General features: G+C 40.2%; 1 protein-coding gene across 10 annotated transcripts in view; it reads right to left on the reverse strand.

Annotated features, from left to right (window-relative positions):
- Nucleotides 1–17,123, reverse strand: part of LOC109092800 (zinc finger homeobox protein 3-like) — a 334,135-nt gene that overhangs the window by 118,397 nt on the left and 198,615 nt on the right. The window lies entirely within an intron of this gene.

Below are 17,123 nucleotides of genomic sequence, written 5' to 3' on the forward strand. Positions count from 1 at the left end.
ACAGCTGTGCATGCATGTATGCATGTGTGTGTGTGTTCTTTTTGTGGACCTGCATGAGTTAAACATTTACTCTGTGACTCAGGTATACCAAACGTGTCCCAACAGGCCACCAACAGCCCAGCGTGGAACACAACACTCCGCTCAACCCACAAAAAGAAAGAGAGGGAGAGGGAGAGAGTGAGAAGTTTAAAGAAAACAAAAGCGGACGGAAAGAAGAGGAGGAAAAAAATGCAGATCACAGAGAAAGCTCCTTTTGTTTATTGAATCAAAGTAGATCAGCTTAAATGAAATATCCATCAAAACAGGCATTCATGGTGGGGCGCGAGGGGAGAGAGGTGTTTGCGGCTCGGGGGTGAAGGGGGTCGGGGCTGGGTTATAGGCAGGGTGTGACCGCCAGATGAAAGTCAGCCCGGGCTGGGTCACCTCCACTCTGAGAGGTGCTGAGCGTGTTCGGAGCAGCTCACCCCGATCCAGATGCTCTGTCAACACAGCGATTCCACAGAGGAAACTGGGCTTTACAGATCACTGCACCACACAACACACCCAACTAACAACAAAAATGAAGGCATTTTATTGCTCAGACGTAGCTCAAGAAATCCTAAATATCAGCTATATCTTAAATTCTATTGATAACATTCCTCAGGACACAAATTAGACAATTGTTGTTGTAAAGTATATAGCAATAAAAATGAACATTAAATATTTTTTTTCCTTAAGAAAAAGGTGAAGGACAAGAATGGGCCAGGAGAAGAAACCCAAATCCAGTTGGTTCCCCTTTGGATTTAATTAATAGTAGAGATTAGAGTGGTGAAGGGATGCCAAGAGAGGAATTGTCATGGTGAACTAAGCAATTGTGTTGTGATTGACAGGACTAGACGAACTAACTCCTCCCAAACTTTGGGTGTAGTACTCTCAGCTCCACTGAACACAATTTACCACATTTAAATCCACTGATTTCCCTCCAAAATCTGCACAGTACGTACGAAAATTCAGTCTGGAAAGCTCTGAGCTTAGAGGAAATGTTACATTAGTGTTACAGTAGCGTGAAACTCTCTAAATTGGGAGGGTCAATCACCTCGAGCGTGCTCTTAATCTGTTCTTCCACAGCTATTGATCAACAAAATACACCGAAGCTAGGTTATACTGCTAATGTATCCTTCATAAGTCCACTTAAAACCACACTAAACAAGACAAGGAAACAAATGACAGAGAAAGAGAGAGAGAGAGAGCCAAAGTCTGACTACCTCAGCTGGGGCCTTCTCTCCCCTTCCTGTCAGGAGGTAAATAGCTATTGGCTGCTCAATAAGTGGCTTCGGTTCACAGAGTGAGGGGTCTTTTTCCCTCTGCTCTCTACTGCCTTGACAAGCAGGTATTGACAGAGCAGTTACACACTAACCCATTGGGGGAAATCCTCTACAATGTGCCCCGGGCAGCTGATAAATGGAACTCATACGCTACCTGAGAGTATAAGCGCCCATACGTACACAAACAAACACACACGCTTTCTCTCACACACACTCACTCAGAGGCATGGTCACACAGAACGAGGCTGACACACAGAAAACTTGACAAAGCAAAGACGTCTGAGGATAATAACAGGAACAAGGACGTACGAGGGGCGAAAAATGGTCAGTAAAGATGTGAAGGTCATCGATGTTTCCTTGGACACAGATGTTTGTCTCCCTACGCCGAAAATCATTTTGCTCAGCTTCAAGAGGCACAAGATTACAGGATGGGAAATTATAGTACACAAACGTACGCTCGATACATGTGGCCATGATCAAAATACTTGATGATAAAAAAATGAAAGCATTCAATAGCCAATTAAGGCCCTTGGAAACAGCTCGCTGAGTCCAAACACAGCACGGTATTGACACAGAGGAAAAAAATAAAAAAACTACAACAGAAAGGCGGAGAGGCAAATGTGAGAAAGATTATTGTAGTGCTAAAGCATCTGAGTAGCATTGACGTGTACGGCCCACCACCGAAGCACTTCAGCAGTTGACAGACACGGGCGAAAGTATGGGGCGGTCGAGGTGTGGGTAAAGAGTAAGGGGTAACGAGAGAAAGCAGAGAGCCCCTCGTAGCACCGTCTCCTCTCTCCGAGAGATTGTGGGCTGATAAATAGCCAGGGGTAAAGCACTGGCTATGACTTTGTGATATGATGTCAGTAACCTTCATTGATCCACGTGCAGGCAGGCAGGCCTTATCAGAGACTCTCTCTCTGTGATATACTGAGATTTGGGGCCCCACTGCTTTTTAATACACTGCACTTTGGGTGAGGATGTCACAGGCTAACCTCTCGGCACCTGGGGCAATATTTTACAGCTGCACTATGACGGCTGAGAAAAAACAGCACCACTTTACTAGTGGTCTTACAATTAAAATATGCAGTTTTCATTTTTAGCAGTGCTTCTGAAGATTCATACTTGGGATAAAGAAAATTAGCAAATCCCTGAGTCTTAGTATTAAACTTCAATGTGTACACGTGAAAAAGAAGTATATTTCAGATTTGCAATGTATTTTCATACTTTTACTGTATTTTACTTGCAGATCATATAATATTAAACAGATAAAAAGCGACTTAAGTGTACTTAAACATGATCTTTTAAAAAAAGTGTAATGTCAAATAAAACTTTTTCCTTTAAAAGTACAATATAAATGTAAATGTAATAGTACTTTTAGTCCTATTTAGGTCGGTCAAAAAAACTTTCTAAAGTTTGCATTTAACATGAATTTAAACTATAATAAATTTTTTTTTTTTGTTGCAATTAACCTGAAATTCAGTGTCTGAAAACACATTCAGTTTACATATTTTTTTGCAAGTATATTATTTTTAATTACTTTATATTAATATTTTAAATAATTACTCTTTTCAAAAGTATGTTAATGTGTACGGCCTACTTCTTTTTCACAATAGCTATATGTCCCTCAAATTCATGAAAAAGATACAGATGAGATCCAATCCTTTGATAGGTACAGTAGTAGAGAAGACAGGAAATGATGTGGAGGAGAGGAAGAGGAGCACCAGTGTCAATGTTTAAACTGCAATGTTTAAACACCATTTCTAACTTAAAGAGGTTGCAGAAGTACAGCAAATATCCAGAGGTAAAATGTGTTTTTGAGTAGGCCGTATATGATAAAGTCCAGCAGGCCTGAGCCGAATGTTTTCTTTTTAGCCACAAAGTTAGGTGGACGGGAGAAAAACTCAGACACACACATCCAGAAATATCAAGGTGTGAAAGGAACTTCTCACACTCAGATTTACCCATACACCTGACCTGAGTTTTGCTTCTTATCCTTTGAAAATAACACTCCGTTCACTAGCACCCTATGACCTACATGTGTAACATCACAGCACAGGCTCACACACTGGTTTTCATCCAGAGAAAAATGAAGTGTGATATTGAAAAAAAAAAAACACATGCAGCAGTTATGCATGACCTCAAGAGGGACTAAATTAGCAATATATCAGTAAATCTAAAATATAGTAGATTAAGCCTATCAGTCCCTGCCAGTTACGCAGGCGTCTACTAACGCACACACTTATTTTGATGCAGTCTATGTGGGCAGAGCGTGGCGGAAGACAAAAGCAACTGAAGGAATAGCGGCAGTATTATCCTATGTATTGATTTTAGCTGTTGGGTATTACAGAGGGAAAGAGTGGTTTTATCAAGCTAAGATCCCCCTACACTTTTCCTAACTAAACCAGTCTTTCCACAGCTTATCTGGCCAGAGAGGCTATTACTTACACCTTCAATACCCCCTTCACCTGGGAGGACAGGAGTTAACATGGCCTTTTGGTGAGCATTCCTCCCTCATCACAAGTGATGTCATGAATGACCCTGTTAGAAAAGCTTTATCAGCTCAGTTTTGGTGGTGAACATCATAACCATATAAACTTGGAAACTAATGCTGTTATAAGTCTGTTATAAGCGTTGATAGATACATTTAAATTGTTTTAGGAATATTAATATATTTTTACACAAAAACCAATGGCAATACACTGATTGAGGGGAGAGGAACAAAAAACATTTTAAAAGGTACTAGCATCTCCAGAAAGATTTACTCTCCTGGGCCTCTTAAAGTTCACCTATAGACTAAGGCTGGTGATCTAGCAATTAGGCTTCATCTTCTTCCTCCTCCTGTCTTTCTATCTTCTCAGAATGGAGAGATAATGAGAGCAGTATAATCCCACAGAGGAGTCTAGTACATCCTCTAATCACAGACTAAATGTTGGTTTTAATTACAGAGAAAGGAAGATATTCGAAGAGCACAATGCCACTGAAGTTTGAAAAAACGGTAAACGCCAATTATCGTACAAAATCTGTGGTTATTCTATTGGCACGTCAACCCTACACCGAGACACGATAAGCATCACAGGAAACGCTTCTATTCCAATGCATTCTCATTTCCCAATATTAATAATGGAGACAGGTTGGGACAGAGAAAATCTCTGCTTCGCAATTACTATAAAAATCCATAATCTAATCAATGCGCAATTCAAAGGGATTGTCTTAATACAGATAAAATATGGCTCGTGCTGAATATGTATACAATGATAGGCTGCATAAATGGACGTGGAAATGCTATTGTGAAAATGACCAATGGGGGAATTGTGGCTATTGAGGAAACGAGGCGAAAGTTTAACGATTTACATATTTCATCACAAGGCGAGGCAAGAGTGTTAAAATGCGGGGAAGAGGATTACAAAACAAGTCAATCCATTAAAGAAATACAAACAATCTTTTTAGAGCCAATCCTGGTTTCTTAAGACTTTGACAATGTAATCCACTATGTCAAATACCCTAAGCACACTCAATGGGGCGGGAAAGGGAGCGTGCAAGACTTTCTGAGCAAGTGTAGACCGCAGCCAGGGAGAGGGGGGTGCGGTCTGATACCTGGGACTGGCACGCTCTCCTAGGGCACCACTGGCCGCCTCGCCTGACTCCAAGCCCACCTTGTAATTTGCTAGGGGCGGAGATAAATCTTATCTAAGAGACCTGATTAAGTTTTTAATTTACACTCCGATCAATAGCCCAAGTCTATTGGCAATATGTCTGAAACTCTATTTACCAAAGGATTCGCTGCTATCAATTGATCAAGGACCTCGCAGCCATAAATTATAGACATATGTTTGTGTGTCAGTGCGTGTGTGTAGCAGAATGTGTCCGTGCCGGAGGGAATTTCTTCACTGAAAAGCGAAACGATGGGAAAGTTTAAGCTGCAGGCGGTGCAAAGTTGCCCCCAACAGAGCTGATCATCTTACATCTACACACCCTCAAAATCACAAAGAGCTTGGGCTCTATCTTTTAACAGCAGCGGCTGGGGGTAGGGTGTGTGAGTGTTTGGCCACGTACGCAAAGATCCTTACAGTGTTCTATCACATTCATTATACAAATCCAAGCATTCAAATGGCCAAATTAAGACCTCAAGATTACACAATGCTAGTCACATGTGCTGAGAAAAAAAACACCACTCACACACTCCAGCACCAACTTGGCCCGATCCCTCCCACTTCCGGTTCCTTTCTGCATGAGAGCCATTATCTGTTTACAATCCTGTGCTTTCCAAACGGAACTCTTTAGGAGGAATCTGCTCTCACTGCCCGTATGCTGAATTCCTGAGCTCAGTTCGCCTGCCAGGCTGAGAGTCAGAGCAACATGGGAAACAGAGGCAGGGATTGTTCAGGCACCGGTTAGCACCACCATGAGATCCAGGAAACGTCCCAATGGCTGTTTTAAGCTATTTTTGATATTTGTTTAGAACTTCACAAGCTGTGTGTGGTGGAAGAAACTGGAATAGAGAGAGACTGTGCTCGGGAAATGTGAAGAAAAACATAAAAAAAGTGAAGGTAGCTTCTTTCACAAAAGAGGTGAATGAGTGTGTGTGAACAATGTGTGATCTGTGCTATTTCTTCAGTGTGGTGGGTAGGGTGCCGGTGGGACTCTCTCACTCCGTTTCCCAGGAGAAGAGCGGAAAGAGGGCAAGTCCTTATCGGCACGGAGAAAGTGTCGTCATAGCATTTCTGCTCTGACCCTGCTGACTTGCCGATTCCTTAACATGAGATCATTCTGGACAGCCGACCTCAATATCACCGTGCTGTGCTCTGCCAGCTCGCTACACATCCACAAAGACTTCTCCTCCACATATAACAGCAAATAGTGAACACACCACTGCCCACCCCCCGCTCTGCACAGACACACATTTAAAATACTCCCTTTAATCTCTGGGAAGTTATACACTAGAACCGCAGACAACAATGGAATATTAGTATATCTCTTACTAGACTACTGTATAATGCATACTGGTTTTTAAAAACACTGTAAAACTATATGCAGTATTCAGTGAAAAACATTTGACACAGCAGTTCCCATTTGATAAATAAAAATGTTATGATAAAAAAAAAAAAGAAAAAAAAAAATCTGAACATTAGGTAATGCATTAGTTATCATGAACATTTTTAAAATGGTAAGGTCACATATTATGGGGAAAAAAAAATGTTGACATATTTATAAATTAACATTAACCTACATAACTGCAGTAAAAATTTTATGCATATGCATCAACTAAAACCTTTTTGTAAAGTTTTATCAACTCATCAACTGAATGCAAAAATGTCCACATTTTATAATCAGCTTATGAAAATTGATATTACTTCCAGACCCTATTGGGAACATTTACTGAACGCATTGCATTATGGGATACAGAATCCTGAGCACAGTACTCTAGTTGTACACTACACATTTTAGTAGTCTAACAATTAGTTTCAAAGTAGCTCTTCGGGTTATTGTATGATTTTAATAAATTTGCATACTGGGTAAAGTATACGTACTGGACAATCCTGAACATACAGTAATAAAGTAGTAGATTATTATGGAAATGCGCCATTTAGAAAATACGCAAAGAATCTTTTTCCACTCTTATTTTCTTTCTTCCTTCGTCTATTTCAAGAGTGAAATAAATAAATGAAAGGAAACACATGCTGGGTTGTATTAAACAGATGCCACATATGACATTCATCCTCACCCTGGCTGGTGTGTACACGACAGGCAACGGAGGACACGCACACCATACATTCTTTCACCAAACGTTTCTGACAGCGAGTGACCGGAAATGGAGGGAGCGAGAAGAATAAGGCGCTGATAAATGATTTGGGGAGGAATTTTAAGTGCTATTTTGTCACGAAGTGAGCCTCACTCTGGCGGAGTCTAGCATAAACATGTGTCAGGACTGCATGTAATTACAGAAGAAAAACTTCCTCTTGTACTACAGGCATGAATAAAACTCACAGACTGAAGTATCTGTGATTGTGTGTGTGTGTGTGTTTTATCACCCCCAAACCTGCTACACATACTTTAAAGATGAACAAAAACAAAACAGCCATGTTGACATCTACTGGCATGAAATCCTGTTAACCAACTGCTAATAAACTGGCAACATGTAATCAGAGCTGTCACATTATTGGCATTCAATGTGAAGAATGGACAAAATCTGGTTTCCAGAATATCGAGTCGCGAGTGTGTGTTTAAGTAAACAATGAACGATTTATGCTCTGAAAATTCTGTAACACTTTCACAAAAGGCCTGAAGAAGATGTACGCAACAATCCCACAGTCCTCGATGATATCCAGATTTGTTTTGCTATAGTCAGTCACTGCAGTTTCTAAAAAGAGGGCCAAACTGGGGCCTGTTTTCCATGCTAACCCTCATGTTTCACAGAGCTGCTATAATTAGCCAACTTTGTTCCTCGCTGCATGTCCAAATGATATTTACATATACAAATCCCATTTGGCTGCCGAGAGACCATTCCAGCAAAACCAGCTAGCAGAGTTTGCTTGAAATGACTAAATAAACAGGATGAATTTGTGTCCGATGCAGATACTGAAAAAATATGGATGGTTTGAATGTGGTCGCGTTGTGTTTTGACTGAAAACTAAGCGCTCAGCACGAACGCCGTGTTATAGCTACGCTGTCAAGTCCTTCTGAGTGTTTCAGGGGTCACTGGAAGCTCTTCAGCTCGGGCAGGTCAGGGCTTGAGGTCTGAACGCATTACAAAGAACATTCCAGAGCTCTCAGCAGACAGCAAACACCCTCAGACGCTGAATAACCCTCCAACTTCTCCTCAAGCACTGCCAAGTCTCTCTCGCTTTCACTTCCTCTTCTGTCCTGCAGATTACTTAAGCGGTTAAGCATCGCATGATGTCATAACACTGTCTGATCGGTGGATGTCGTGGGGGAAAAAAGGTGAAAAGTTTCAGTTCTCGTGTTGTGAAGTTTATTAGTGGACACATTTGATATTAAACACAGTGGAATAAAGGTGAATGAGATTTCCTGAGTTGTTAACACACTTTTTTTCTTCTGTGTGCTCAGGCCCAGCTCATTAGGGCCCATCTTGATTAGCTTGCGGAAGGCTTTGTTGAAGAGCTATTTGTACATCCACTAAGAGCGAATGAGAGAATGAAAGAGGGACAGAGAGAGAGCAAGACCGAGGCAGGTTGGCAGGTTTCAGTTGAGGCCTCGCCCTTGCTCTGCCACGATTGTAAACTTTTCTGTTGATATGCAAAGCAGTGCAGATCATTTGGGTCCCCATGGCAACAGCGCCCCTGCTTTGCACAAATGTAATGATTAATCGCGCCTTTGATAACAATGGCCGGCACCGCTGTTCCAACATAAATGCTGTGAGGAAGACAGTGTGTGACTGCAGGGGGATCCATACACGCACACCCGCTCCCCTGCTGTCCACCATTCGCTGAATGCGAGGGGTGTGTGGCCGTGTGTGACCATGTGCTTGCTTGCACACCAGAAAGCGTGCTACTTTAGCAATCACAGCAAGTTTGCAAGGTCAAGAGATAAAATAAAATAAAAGGGACAAATAGATAGAATACAAAAATTTCAAATAATATAAAAATAACAAAATAAAAGATTGTGATTTCGATAGATAGATAGATAGATAGATAGATAGATAGATAGATAGATAGATAGATAGATAGATAGATAGATAGATGGATAGATAGATAGATAGATCTAGGCCTGGATTAAGAATCACAATATATTATTATTAGTAGTAGTAGCAGTTGTAGTATAAGCTATATAAAAATAAATATAACTGTCCTTTTTTTCATTATTTTATTCCATAAATTGTTATTCTAAAACTATTTTTTAAATATAATATTTAATATAATGATATTATATAAATAAATATATATATACACACACACACATTATATTTCTTACTGGGCATCACTAACAAATGGTAAATTCAGGTGAACCAGGCCACATAGTAACAGTCATGTCAATGTGAAACTGAGGCCCACTTCACCTAAATTCACCCTACAGATAGATGAAGACTTTGTGTGCATGTGTTCGTACAAGCCAGTGCTGCGGCTTGCGAGTCAATGCAGGAACATGGCCAGAGTTTAGGTCTCTGAAACTGTAATTCAATCAGCGCCACTTGGCTTTGACGCAGATTCACTTTGTCAGTTGCGCTTTAGCATTAATTTATCATTTCGAAAACAGAGACAATCCAAACAATCATTTCTCTCTCCTCTGATACCTGTCAGAGAGGGGCGGGTGCAAATCTAATAACTACATTTTATTGGCCGACAGCACAGATTTGCTCCTATGCATGGACAGGCTCCGCCTAGACTCGTGAAGTGGGTAAAATATGGGGGAAAAATCTTTCAGTAGCTACCAGCCAGATGAGTATCAACGACAGGCCTGACAGAAGGCCTCATCCAGGCCACCCCCCACCCCAAAGCCACACACACACACTGCTGAGGGAAAGTCAACAGTGTGTTATGTCTAGTGTCCAGATGGACAGACGTGGTGTGGAGACGTGGCCTCTGAAAGGGGCCGGGCTGGGAGCTTGGCCATGCAGCACAGGGTTAATGGTGCCGTGAAGAAAAACAATGAATTCACAGAGAGTGTGAGTATGAGGGGGGCTCCTCATGCAGATCAGGGATCAACAATAAGATTTGTTTTTCTGACCTGATCAAGCTAGTAATTCAGATTTTTGGCCTTACAAAAAAAACAAAAAAAAACAAAAAAACAATAAGCATTAAAACATTGTGATTTTGGGACCCGACAGGGCAAGTGACAGTTCCATCAACTGACCTAAACTCGTTCTCACACCGGCTGAGGACCAGCGGGCCACCCTTATTGTTGAGCCCTGCAGATGTTGCCAGGCCCTGGCGGGTCACACAATCACACACACATTTGCATTCCTGATAGAGGGAATTGGGATTAAGGGCCCTGAATGCCTTTCTCAATTCTGAACATACAACACAGAAAGAAAAAGCAGGACGACATGGGGAGATAAGGGCCCTGAATGCCTTTCTCAATTCTGAACATACAACACAGAAAGAAACTATGAGGAGAGAGAGAGAGAGAGAGAGAGAGAGAGAGAGAGAGAGAGAGAGAGAGAGAGAGAGAGAGAGAGAGAGAGAGAGAGAGAGAGAGAGAGAGAGAGAGAGAGAGAGAGAGAGAGAGAGAGAGAGAGAGAGAGAGAGAGAGGAGAGAGAGAGAGAGAGAGAGAGAGAGAGAGAGAGAGAGAGAGAGAGGACAATGAAAAGAAAACCACTTTGAGAAAATACCAAAAAAATAAATAAAAAAATTAATATTAGGAGAGAAAGGAATGTGGAAGAAGAAAAAAGAAAATATGACAGGAATATAAAGAAAATGCATTTAAATAATAATAATAATAATAATAAAAAAACAGCTACTGCGATTTTGTGTTTTAAAAGTGGGTTAAAATGTATTTGTACATATAATGTAATTGAATTGATCAAAATATTAAAACATCTAATAATTATAGCACATGCACACTTTTCCAAAGGAGAGAAATAAATGTTAAAATTAAGAGAGAAAGGAATGTGGAAGGAAAAAAAAGAAAATATGAAAGAGAGACAGGAATATAAAGAAAGTGCATTTAAACAATAACAAAAAAAAATGGCTGTTGTGATGTAGGCCTAGTGTCTTTTACAATGTGTAAAATGTAGTAATGTACTTGCATTGTTCACAAAATATTAAAAACATAAAAAAAAAAAATTACGTTTTTAAAAAAATTTAAATCAATGACTTTAAGAAAAAAAAATAGACGTTCTTTAAAATTAAGATAAAAACGTATTTTTGACACTAATAAACTAAACCTGTGTGAACTTGAGGAGAACCTGACTTCATACATCCACTAAAGTCCAGCTGATTAAACAGAACTGTAAAAATGTCCGTAACAATTAAAGTTAGATACATTTATCAAATGTAATAAAATTCATACATTTTAAGAGTGAATTGAGTGTTTAAATACTTTTTAGGCCACTGTATGTGTGTGACAGTTGTTTGACACAGTGAGGGGAGAGCGAGACCCTTGTTCAGAGCATAGGTCTTGAAGAACTAATGCTTTCCTCTGCAAGAGAAACAGAGCTGACCAGCTGTTTTCAGTGAAGAACCATGGCTTATACAAACATACACAACCTTTGATCAAACCACCGTATCCCAGCCAAACATGCCCCTCACCAGACACTGTGCATACAAACAGTCATGCGTCTAGTTATGTGTTTAAGTGTGTGTGTGTGTGTGTGTGTGTGTGTGTGTGTGTGTGTGTGTGTGTGTGTGTGTGTGTGTGTGTGCGCATGTTTGGAAGTTGAGCTTGGCACAGTGAAAAGGTAACAATAGTGGTGAAACTCAAGAGGGAGTGTAAATAAAGAATGATAAGACAGTAAGAATCTTTCTCGTTCATGTTGTCTGTCTTCTATGCTAATTATTAGCATGCATGGCTGCAGTACACAGTCATGGGCCCTGTTCCAAAAGCTAGCGAGCTCCCTAGCTGTCTACGGCTTACTTAGACAGCTGCCTTCTGTGGAAAAGTTGTGAGCATATGATAGATGTAAAACATAACTGATTCCAGTAGAGTTTGGTGTTAGCATGTTGATATACTAACAACATGATACTCTACAAGAATGTATGCATAGCACACACAAATTTGGGGAAAACAAAAAGTCAGTTTTTGAACAATTATTAATAGTTTTTAGTATTGAATAAAATGTAAGTATGAAGTAAACATTTATTTTGACTGTCATCTACTTAAAAAAAAATTTAAAAAATGGACGAAACAAGTATCTTAGAAGACAGCATTAAAGGGTTAGTTCACACAAAAATTAAAATTAGCCTGTGTTTTACTCACCTTCAATCCATCCTAGGTGTATATGACTTTCTTCTTTCAGACAAATCCAATTGGAGTTATATTAAAAATTGTCCTAGCACTTCTAAGCTCTATCATTGCAGTCGGCGGGTGTTTCTGTTCAACAGTCCAAAACACATTAAATAAAGTGCGCACATCCGTGATAAAACGTACCTCACATGGCTCCGGGGGGTGAATGAAGGCCTCCTGTAGCGAATCTATGCGTTTTCTGTCTGAAAAATATCCACATTTCAAACATAATAAACACTTTTCTATTTCTTCCACTATATGACGTAAGACACCGGTATTAGAAGCACATAACGAGGATTTGTAAAAAAAAATGTCAGAGGAATTCTATATAATTCAAGAGGAGACTGGTTTTCCTTTGCTACAGTAAGGAAACAAACTTAAACAAACTTGCGAGACTAGAATATCTCAGAGGTGCGATCGCAACGCATATGTCCTACGTCATCCGCCTGGAATGCTACTGCATTCGACAGTCAGCAGAAGTGACAGAAAAGTGTTTATTATGTTTAAAATATGAATATTTTTCTTACAAAAACACATGGATTTGCTACAGGAGGCCTTTATTCATGCCCCGGAGCCATGTGAGGCATGTTTTATTATGGATGTGCGCACTTTATTTAACATGTTTTGGACTGATGAACAGAAACACCCGTCCACTACTATGATAGAGCTTAGAAGTGCCAGGACAATTTTATATATAACTCCGATTGGATTCATCTGAAAGAAGGCAATCGCAGCGAGCCTATGATTGATCCCTTATAATGCTGTCTAGATAGACAGCTCACTAGGTTCTGGAACAGAGTCATAGTGCCTCTCCCCGGCCCACAATAACAGCTTATCAAGGATAACTAAAGAGGCACAACAACTAATTAGTTTTAACTGCAGGAGAAACAAGCACTGAGGGATGAGCTGGTTTGTGAAAGAGCTGGAAACCAGACCAGAGCAAAGCCTTATCCTGTTGATTTATCTTCACCGAGGTCAAACCCAAACTCCAAACTCAGGGATCTGGCTAGTCTCAAACACTGTCAAAATTCATTTCCTCCACCTCAAAAACATTTGTGCTCAAAATGGAGGTATCGCCTGCCGTCTCGTCTCTCTCTTGGAGAGTTGCCCGCTTCTACCATAATTCCATCAGAGCTAATTGCTTCCAGCACCGTTGTCATTTCTGCAAAACAGAGACACTTTTCAATCAACAAAAACCTGTCCGTTTTGAAGCGTGGCTGATATGAGATCTGCTGTTGTGTGTAAACATTTGGAGCAGCACGAATTTTACGCCATGATAGATTCAGATTACCAAGCACCTAAAAATGATTAGCCAAATAAAATGTGCTGCCAGGTTTGTGAACTCTGCTCTTTATGCTAAAATATTGTGTTGTCGCACAGCCTCTAAAGTTCATGTCTGGACTGTAAGGTAGTAAGTGTAGCCCTGTTCTCTGGCAGGACTGCAGGGATACTTTAGAGTTGAGTATATACCACTTCTGTCCGCAGTCAGAGTGAGCCTCTGACTCTGAAAGTTAATATTTCCCTCTCTTCCACTCATAAATTTGCATACGATTAAAACAGCTGACCTAAATGCATTCCGAGCACCACTTGTAATTAGTTATAACGCTATAACTAATTATAGCGTTATATAGCATGCCTTTATAGGAGGGCATGTGTTAAGAGGTTTCATCCCCCCTTTTTAGAAAACCCATCTTCAGATGGAAGCTGGTTTTTAGGGGTGTTCACACAGGCAGTCCAAGACAACAACTGGAAATCTGTAATCTTCAATGAGAAAATGCGATTTGAACTGGCATGCGAGGTCTTCGGTGACAAAGTTGAGCATTTGCATAAACTTTATAGTTCAACTTTATGCAAATGCGATTACTAACATCCACTAGCAACTTGGTGACTTGTCAATAGAAACACAACTTTGATGGTTTCTAGCTGGTGCAATCTGGTCTAGATTAGTGTCTGGCAATATGCTCAATTGTCATATCGTCAGCCTGTGAGATCGCCGATACATGATACTGTCATGCTAATTTATTTAATTATTTACCTACTTAGTTTCACTGCCGGAAAGTGGACCACCTCCAGCGTAAGGCTAAAAGCAGCCTAATGTTTTAAATATAACTGAATTTGTATTTAACATGATAACAATTTAATAGAAACATTGTAAGTTACTAATTATAATGCTTAAATTTCCTCAGTTACTCAAAAAGCAGCTACAGAAAACGAGCAAAGAACACTAACATTACTAAAGAACATAACTGACTTCATTCTAGCTAGAGTATATGCATTTTAAAAAAAACACTCCTGTTATAATCAGTGAAGTTATCTACACTTCATGATGAAGAAGTCTCTTCTACTTACATCCCATGTAAGTCTGGACTTTGTTGTTTATGATGACAGAATTCATGAGAGAGCCGAATTCAGTAAGTGCATGTGCACTCAACAACAAAACTCCGGTGTTTCAGCAATGACTCATCTGAACGTATCTGATTGGCCACTGCATTCATAAAGTCAACGTAATCATGTCTGATTGGTTATAACATGCAACACTGCAAAAATCAAGGAAAAAGAAATATGATGGAACAAATAAGCCCTAATATTAATTAGATAGTATTACTAACCTGATGATAATAATAATAATAATCCCATCATCATCATCTTGTTATCATAAAAGGCATCAGCCACAGGTGATATCTCTGACAAATGTCTATCGGCACAGCCCTAGTCTAGATGGTTGATCAGCTGCGTTCCCAGTTGGTGGACCTGTGGACAGGCAACAAACCAGCTAACATGTTCCAAAAATACACCTGACCACAATAAACTGGTACACCCTGGTTTTCCCACCACCTTAATAGAGAACAAGAACTGAGGAACTCGTTGCAATCCTCATCTACCTCATGCCCTAGGGTCAGTTCCACGTAGAAAGGAGATGCCCCTGTAAACAGACCCCCCTCAACGTTGAGGAGGAGTGTCAATGAGGGGCTAATAAAGAAAGACAATGAGTAAACAAGCAGGGCAAGTCCACCCCAGCTTGTAGGACCTCCCTTCCTCTCTCTGAGCTGGCACGCACTCAATGGGATCCGCCGTAATTAGTCTCACCAATGCTTGTTTAGCATTTGCATATAAATGCTCTCGCTGCCAAGTGCTAAACACACCATCACGAGCCATGCTCATAACAGACGGTGACCACTCCTCCGGACCCTCCAGGAGAGGGGAAGGGATCCCAGGGGGCCCACAGCAGACACAAGCCCCCTCTGCGGCTCTCCTCCCCCGTGCCCTTTGCCTTCAACAGGTTGGCACCCATCTGCTAGCGGCGAGGGGCCATGGCTTGGCCTGCTCTCAGTTCCTGTTTCGAAGGAGATTGTGAAAGATGGCAGCCAGGCTTCCTGTTTCTCCGCTTATGTCACGAGAGCATTTTAACCCAACGAAATGAGCCCTGACAAAACAGGCAAGCGCACACACTGTGATCTCAGGAAGTTTTAATACGTTTTCTTTCAGCCCGCTTAGACCCCTGATACTGCGAGCGCTCTGCCCCACAGATGGAGTTGGGAAATAAAAATAACACATAACCTCTTCCCTGAAGCCGTTAAGTGATCACCTCATCTAGCCTTGGGATGGCTGCTATTGTTCTCTTTCTGTACAGCATGCAACAATTCTTTCCTTTCCATGAGTCTCCCCCCTTGTTCCTCTCTCTCTCTTTCAGTTTCCTCCACGTCTCTAGCAGTTGTTATGACACATCGATTCATAAAAACGGAGAGAAGGAAGGAAGTGATGAAACGAGTGTCTGTGCTCCTTCCACCCCTCCATCCCATCCACTGTAAACACAATGAAAGTCACCAACAGGAGTTACCCACACCAGAACGGAGATAAGCTACAGAACACTAAGAAAAACACACACAGCTGGCCCTCACAGCAGCGACTGTAGCAGCTCTGCCTAAAACGAACCCTCATCGGACTCTGATGAATTGTTATTACTCTTTCAGAGCTAGGGATATTCTCGGTGGAGTTTTCAGTTATTCTTTATTTAAGTAGCAACTTTTTCTCAGACACTTCTTCTAAAAATTCCTTAGGAAAGATAGAATTACAGACAACTGTTAACACAGTAACAATTTGTTCTGGGATGAATTGGATGAGAAATGTTTGAGTTCTTTGTGAGATTTTAGCTTTAATTTCAGACACTGGCATCTTGGTGCAGTGTATGGAAGCCTGTTTCCGCCACTAAATAAAAAATAAAACAAGGTAATTGTGACTTTTTCTCTCACAATTCTGACTTTTTTTCTCAGAATTGCGAGTTCATATCTTGCAATTCTGACTTTCTTTTTTCTCACAATTGGGAGTTAAGTCAGATTTGCATGATATAAACTCACAATTGCGAGTTATAAAGTTATAAAGAGTTTTAAAGTCAGAATTGTGAGATATAAACTCACAATTCAGACTTTTTTTCTTGGAACTGCAAGTCAAAGTCCAACTTTGTGTGTTGTAATTTTGGATTTGCTTTTTTTATAGTTGTTTTTATTTGTTTTATATCATTTCTGTTTTTATATTTCTTTTTTTCTAGTTTTTGTTTTTGAGTTCTGATTTTATAACTCGTAATTTTGACTTTATAACTCGAAATTGAGTGTTATAAATTCAGAATTGCAAGATATGAACTCAGAATTAAAAAGAAAAGTCAGAATTGAAAAGTCAGAATTGTGAGATAAAAAGCCGCAATTACCTTGCTTTATTATTACCGGCTTCCATAGCAGTGTGTGACATCTTTTCTGAAATTTTAGAGAAGAAACATCTGTGCTTTTTAAATAATATTAATAAAAAAACTGATCTGGCTCAGTAACATAACTGAGAGGTTAAATAGATCTCATTAACATTTCTTCTTTTTTATGCGAGGAAGCCAATTTTTAACTTAGCAAGCTAAGTGGATATTTTTACAT

This window comes from Cyprinus carpio, chromosome B7, assembly GCF_018340385.1.
Source record: "Cyprinus carpio isolate SPL01 chromosome B7, ASM1834038v1, whole genome shotgun sequence".
Lineage (NCBI taxonomy): Eukaryota > Metazoa > Chordata > Actinopteri > Cypriniformes > Cyprinidae > Cyprinus > Cyprinus carpio.